At 36.6% G+C, this 7,553-nt stretch overlaps 1 non-coding gene across 1 annotated transcript; it reads right to left on the bottom strand.

Moving 5' to 3' along the window:
- Positions 1-7,093: 7,093 nt before the first annotated feature.
- On the bottom strand, positions 7,094-7,167 carry TRNAV-AAC. Its single transcript has one exon. It is a non-coding gene; the product is annotated as a tRNA-Val (tRNA).
- Positions 7,168-7,553: the final 386 nt, after the last annotated feature.

The following is a 7,553-nucleotide window of genomic DNA, read 5'->3' as shown; positions in this document are numbered from 1 at the left end:
GCTTAGCACCTTTATCCTTGCTTTTGTGGCCTGTGCGCCAATGTAGTTAGACTGATGTTTTGGGATAGATGTATACACTTGCAGGTTGTTTGCCGTAGCGTTTACCGTGTTTGGTAGACGTGGCGTGACACCCCGTTGAATTTCTTTTATCCAGTTTTGTTTTATCTTCTGCTGTGCTAGTTTTGTCGTTTAATCTGCATGTGTTAAGGCTTTTATATAGGTCTTGTTTAGGGGGTGTTACACGCATGGTCATGGGCGTGAATGGCAGGGCTCAAGGCCCTGCCATCATGCCCTGCCATAGTTCACGCAGGGCTGCCCGCATACCTCCCAAGTATGCGGGGTAATCCTGCTATAACAAAAGGGCAGGTCACGCAGGGCTGCCCCACAGACCTCCTAGGTATGCGGGCTAGTCCTGCTAAAACAAAGGGGAGGGTGAAGGCAGTAGCCTTTATTCCTCCTCTACTTCTCTCCGGCAACAACAACAGCACACCTAATCAACAACAAAGCATTCCAATCATACAAATATCATAATCCCACAATAAAAACATTATCATAGTATCAATATACACCACTCACATTACCCACAAACACATTATTTACCAACATCATCACACAAATAAATGATATCAACACTTAGGGTAAAAATAAGAGTTTGGGTTTCCATGGGTTATACATCAAGCTTCTAGCCTCAACAAGCAAGAATTACTCCTCTATAACCTCAAGCTTTGTCTCCTTCTTCACCATCTAAGACTCCAAGACCACACAAACAACAACATATATACACAGCCACATTCACTGTGAGAAGCTAAGAAGAAGAGAAATAAAGGAGAGGAGGAAGGAAGAAGAAAATGAAGAAGAAGCTTACTGTCAAATGAAATTCCTAGGTTGGCTTCCTCTCTGTTGAAGGGAATGAAGAAGCAGATGGGAGAATGAAGTGGCAACCTCTTGCTACTGTTATATAGATGGGGTGTGGTGGGGGGGGGGGGGGGGGGCACAAAACCCTAAGGCTAAAGAGTGTTACACGGATAGGAGAGGACAAATGGGTCATTTCGCGAATTAAATTCTCAGGTTATAATTTTGGGTCAAAAGTTGAATCAAATTCGAGGTAAATATAACATAAAAATCATAAAATTAAGCTAGGTATATTTTAAAAGCATTTTTGGGTTAAAAACAACTCTATCAAACTCACAGGTTCCTCTCAGATAGACTTTTAAGTCAAAGTTTTTGACAAATAAATATATCCCTTAAATAAGACTTTTAAAACCATAAATAAATATATAAATAGTTTGTATAAAATTATTTTGAAATAAAGAGTTTAAAATATTTTATTTTAACTCTCATTTGGAAGAATATCGTAAGAATAAAAATAATTTTATTTTGAAATTTGATAAAATAGGAGTTTTGGAAATGATATGACCTTTGCGTCGCATTTAAACCATGAGTTGAATTGATCTAGTGCAAGAGTAAGAGTCTTTAATGAATAGAATCCAAATTGGTCCATACCCTTTTTCATTTACTTTCAATTAAATTTTAAGAGTTCATTTTTTTTCAAATAAATATCAAAGTTATATATATATATATATATATATATATATATATATATATATATATATATATATATATATATATATATATATATATATTGCAATTTTATAATACAAATTTGTAACACCCCGTGTTACGACCTTCAATCCCGGATTAATTATTTAATTAATCCCGTTAATAATAATTAAATATGATTTAATTCGGTTAGGTTTCCCTTTAATTAATTAATGTGGTCCACCATGAAACGTGGACCCTTGCCTAAATAAGAGTCTTAGGCCTATTAGGAATAAAGGAAGTAGGCCTTTTACTATTCAGATTATGATTAGGATTCTCTTTAATTAATTAATATGGTCCACTATGGACCATGGACCCTTATCCCTAAACCCAATCCTTAGTCCCAAAAGGAATAGAATTAGCAACCCATAATATTAGTTCCTAACTAGGACTCCTAAATATATAAATAGGGGACTTAAGAGGCACCTAGAACCCCCCACCACAATAACACGTCTCACCACCCAAAGAGCTCCAAGAATTCCCTTAGAAGAAATCAAGAAAGCAAGAAAGCTTAAAGAAAGACCCTTCATAGCCAAGGAATTAATTAAGGCTAAGAGGTAACCCATGTCTCAACAAAACCTATTTTCATAGCTATGATTTCCCCCGTAGGATTTCCCCATATTATTGTGTATTGATGATTTGTGATGTTATTATTGATGATTGATGGGATAATTCCATGGGTGATCTTGATATCGGAAGATTCTTGATAATTATGGTGTTCTTAACGATTACGTGGAGTTCTTGATGATTATATGTTGTTCTTGATAATTGTATGGCGTTCTTGATACTTATGTGTTATTTGTACCGAATCTTGTAATTAGAAGACGAATCGTATTCTTGTTGGCATAAAAGTGATTAGAACCCTAGGTTGTATCGTATGGAATTATTCTTGGTATATTGGGTGGGAATTCGCATGATTGGGTGTTTATTATGTCTAGAAGAGCATGATAGGTTATGTGCCGTTTGTTTCTTGATTTTGATCCATTAATTGTCTACGTGTGTTATCAATCGCGTTTGAAAGTGTCTAAGCATGGTTTCGGGTTCCACAAAGGTTCCCGAGGCGTTTTTGTGATGAAAGAGTCAGTGGGGAGTAGGTGGGGGTAGGGGACCCGCCACCTACCCGCGGCCTTCTTGGGCAACGCCAGCAGCGGGCAGCCGGCGGGCGGGCAGCTGCCCGCCGGGCACCCGCTGCCCGGTTTTGTTACCGCCGGCGGGCAGTCGGCGGGTAATCCCTCACCCACCGGCTACCCGCTGGTTTGCACCCCAATTGGGGATTTTGGCTTCCCCGTTTGATGTTTCCCCAACCCCCGAGGTGTCCCAATGGACTCCGTCTATCGTGCCTATGTCTAGTTTGATATTTCGGGTACCGTTCGTAGGTTGTATGGGTCTTATATATTGCATGCTAGTTGAATTGGTATCCCGCTGACCTAGGTGAAAGGAGTATGAACCCTTTAGGACTATCCTTAGCATGTGAAGGATCACGCATAGGTTTTGTTATACGTTTCCTCCCCTTCCCAATATGTTAATGTGGGTTGCATGTGCTTGCTACGTGTTATGTGTGCGTGTCACCCCGAATTGGTTGAGATCAATCGGGCTATACGGGCAGTCGGGTGGGCTGAGAACCATACCGGCTGTTAACCAGGCTGGTAGAGACCGGTCAGGTATATAAATATTATATAGGACTAAGTTCCACTATACGGGCAGTCGGATGGGCTAAGAACCATACCGGCTGTTAACCAGGCTGGTAGAGACCGGTCAGGTATATAAATATTATATAGGACAAAGGTCCACTATACGGGCAGTTGAATGGGCTGAGAACCATCCCAACTGTTAACCAGGCTAGTAAAGACCGGTCAGGTATATAAATATTATGTAGGACAAAGGTCCATCAGTCGGTTGCGATCGGCTCCTCCGTAATGTGAGACGGGGCAAGGTGCTGCGGGGCCGTGTCAGAGCTATATGCGCTGACCCTCATGTATGGGCATGCGATTGGTCCTGTGGCGCCAACAAAGTGTGCTATGTGATGAGATATGGAGGAATTGTGTTTATGAGTATATTGGGGGATGTGACTAAGGGATTTATGCTGGGGATTGTTTATGTTGGGTTATGATTATTAATTATGCTCAGCTTTATCTGTCTTGCCTGTTGTGGATTGTATACGCTTGTTATAACTGTTGCTTGTGTCTAGCCTTATCTGTCGAGTCATTCCCGGTTTTAAAAGCTAGAGTCTCGTAGGATATATCTTCATGCTTCAAAATGGTTTTCGTATATCTATATATATCTCTATACGTATTGTATTTCAACGCGTTGGAGTGGGTTACCAGCATCTCTCGCTGAACAGATATATTTGGCTTTCAGGCACAGAAGAATAAGTCACTGGAGCGCGCTAGAACTTGGAACGTAGAAGTAGATAGTTTCCCTTTCGGCCTGCGTGCCATGTCTATGCATTTACATTATTGAGGATATTAGTTAGTTAGCCTGTGCACCTGAGTTCTCTAGCTCAGGTGTGGCATAGCACCCCGCACTCTTGTAGTATGTTTTGGGATTTAATGAGATTTCACCTTTATTTTGTGAGTTTTAAATATCTTGAAAATCTGGGGTGTTACAAAATTAATCATGTATACTTTGGGGATCCGCCAGTCATCGACGGAATGGGAACCAGGGTCGGGGGTCTGTCGGCACCCACCGCCTTCCTCTTTCGCTTACTTTCACAGATCTTGCTCTATATCGCACTGTCAGTCTGTCAAGCACACCTTTAGCTCCTATTGTACTCTAGAAAAAACCGACATCCCCTTTTCTAATTGTACTCCTGCTCTTCAATCTTTATGCCATTGAACCGTGTTCACCATACATGGTGAACACTGTCCCAACGGTAACGGTGCACTGTTATCTCTTTTTTTTTTTCTTTTTTTTTTTTAATTAATCGCGTGACTTTTCTTCTTCATTTTCACATTTCGCGGTTTCACTTTCTCTTCGCACAAGTTTCTTCAACATTCATAAATTATGAATGTGCATGCATGGATTTATAAATGTGCAGTTATGAAATTATGAATTTTCTTTTATGAGATTATGAATTTTCTGTTATGAGATTATGAATTTTCTGGTATGCGATTATGAATTTTCTGTTATAAAATTATGAATTTTCTGTTATGAGATTATGAATTTATAGAAAATTCATAATTACATAACTGTAAATTCATAATCTCATAACAGAAAATTCATAATTTAATAAATGTTATTCTTTTATGCGATTATGAATTTTTTGTTATGAAATTATGAATTTACAGTACATTCATAATCTCATAACAAAAAATCCATAATATGAACCAACGCGCGCCATTAACAGCACATTAACTAAATTTTTTTTTCTGTAAAAATGGTGTCATTTGGACCCGTGTTCACTATTCATGGTGAACACGTTTCCAGGACATAATTTGCGCCTGCTCTTCTTGCTATGCTCATCCCTAATTGTCTAAATGGATCTCCCTCTAGTCAAGCCCACCCTTACTTGACTAAATGGGTTCCCCTATGATCAAGCTCACCCTTACTTGCCTAAATAGACCTATAGACTCACATCTACTCAAACCGCAAATTATGCTGTGCAACCGAATGCACCATGTGCATGGTGCATTCGATCCAAAACGACGTCATTTTAGTTAAAAAACGCGCGTCCCACTTTAAGAAGAAATTACGTTCGATTCCCGGCAATAGCATTTTTATATATCCATAAAGGAATAAGGTTCAAATTGACCACTGAACGTAACCTGAAAATGCAATTAGGCCACTGAACGAACAAAAAGTGCAATTAGGCCACTGAACACTCCAAAAACGTGCAATTAGGCCATTGAACTCTCCAAACGTATGCAATTTCACTGGATAGCAGGTTACCATCAATTTTAGCAGGTTACCTGCTTACGTGGCAGCTGAGTTGGCATTTTTAATAATTTTTAAATAATTTTTAATAATTAATTTTAATAATAAATTTTATAAAAAATTGGAAAAAATTAAATAAAAAATAAAATAAAGTCGTTTTTATTTTTTTTAAAATTTTTTAAAATAAAAATTTATTATTAAAATTTATTAAAAATGATTTAAAATTTATTAAAAATGCCAACTCAGCTGCCACGTAAGCAGATAACCTGCTAAAATTGAGGGTAACCTGCTATCAGGTGAAATTGCACATTTTTAGAGTGTTCAATGACCTAATTGCACTTTTTTTTCGTTCAGTGGCCTAATTGCATTTCCAGGTTACGTTCAGTGGCCAATTTGAACCTTATTCCTATCCATAAATTCATAACTATATATCCATAAATTCATAACTATATATCCACAGTGATTGAATGAAGTAAAAATCCACAACTATATATCCACAGTGAATGAATGAAGTAAAAATCCACAATGAATGAACTAAATATCCACAATGATTGAACTAAATATCCACAATGAATGAACTAAATATCCATAAATTCATAACTATATATCCAGAAATTCATAACTATATATCCATAAATTAATAATTATATATCCACAGTGAATGAATGAAGTAAATATCTACAATGAATGAACTAAATATCCACAATGAATGAACTAAATATCCATAAATTCATAACTATATATCCAGAAATTCATAATTATATATCCAGAAATTCATAACTATATATCCACAATAATGCTATTGCTGAGAATCGAACCTGAATTTTTTTTTAAGTGAGACGTGCGTTTTTAGTCAAAATAACATCGTTTTGCATCGTATGCACCATGCACATGGTGCATTCCGTTGCACAGCATAACTATTGTAGTCAAACTCACCCCTAACTTCAATTATCTTTTGAGACATGCCCATTGGGACCCATCAATAATATATCACATAGTATTGAAACGAAAGAATGAAGACTCAAATATACTTATATATATGCTATATTTTTTATTTTAATTATAATATTGTATAGATGCTTGATTTGTTTTACTTATAGAATCATTGAAACATTTTCTCACACATAAATGGTTAGTGGGGACATAATAATCTATGGGACAAACTAACTTTACATAGTGGAAATACATATTTATGTGAAATCTTTAGGAATGCATCACTATAAAATCAGTTCTATTATACAAACTTTCAAATTCTACTCTTTTACTTGTACTCCCTAAGGTGGCAAACAAGGATTGATTAATTTTCATCATATGGATCTCCTCAAGAACATGTGAGAGGGAGTAAAAGTTGGGAGTATAAAATTAGAGTACACTAAGTATTTTCCCTATAAAATTGTGTTTTGAATTTAGTTTAAAAGATGAAATAAATTAAGCAATACTTCTTTTTATTTATTTTGATAAAAATAAAAATTATATACGATTGAAGTTTCAGATTGAGCATTGTTAAGGAATACAACAAATTAACAATACGGAGTTACGGACTACGTATACAGTTACCATACTCTGCGTTGGACTACGTATACAGTAACATACTCCTTTTCTGTTCTGTGGAAAACAAATATGGCTTCGCCCGGACTCGAACCGGAGACCTTCAGTGTGTTAGACTGACGTGATAACCAACTACACCACGAAACCATTTGAGCAACAAGCCTTTTAAACATAGTATTAATATTCGTTTCTCAAAATCACATTAGTCATTTAGTCAACAAGTTTAGATTTTATATCGCCTTTCAAAAATCAAGAAAATTTCTCATTATAAATTCCACAACTACTATGGAATTACTGAGAATTAATTTCAATTCTAATGTTTGGTATACATGGGAATTGAAAGGGAATAAGTAGTATAAAGTCAAAAATGTCCATTATTGTTGTTAGACATTAACTTTAGGTTAAAAAAAGGAAGGGATAATTTTGACTCATCATTATCTTTTTTTCCCAGGAATTAAAATCCCGGGGGGGGGGGGGGTACATGAGATTTTAATTCCATGAAAATGGGGGAATTGCAATTCCCTCCAACCAAA

The sequence above is a fragment of the Ipomoea nil genome, unplaced genomic scaffold, assembly GCF_001879475.1.
Source record: "Ipomoea nil cultivar Tokyo-kokei standard unplaced genomic scaffold, Asagao_1.1 scaffold2360, whole genome shotgun sequence".
Classification (NCBI taxonomy): domain Eukaryota; kingdom Viridiplantae; phylum Streptophyta; class Magnoliopsida; order Solanales; family Convolvulaceae; genus Ipomoea; species Ipomoea nil.
The sequence above is the reverse complement of the archived record's forward strand: the minus strand, read 5'-3'. Positions and strand labels throughout refer to the sequence as shown.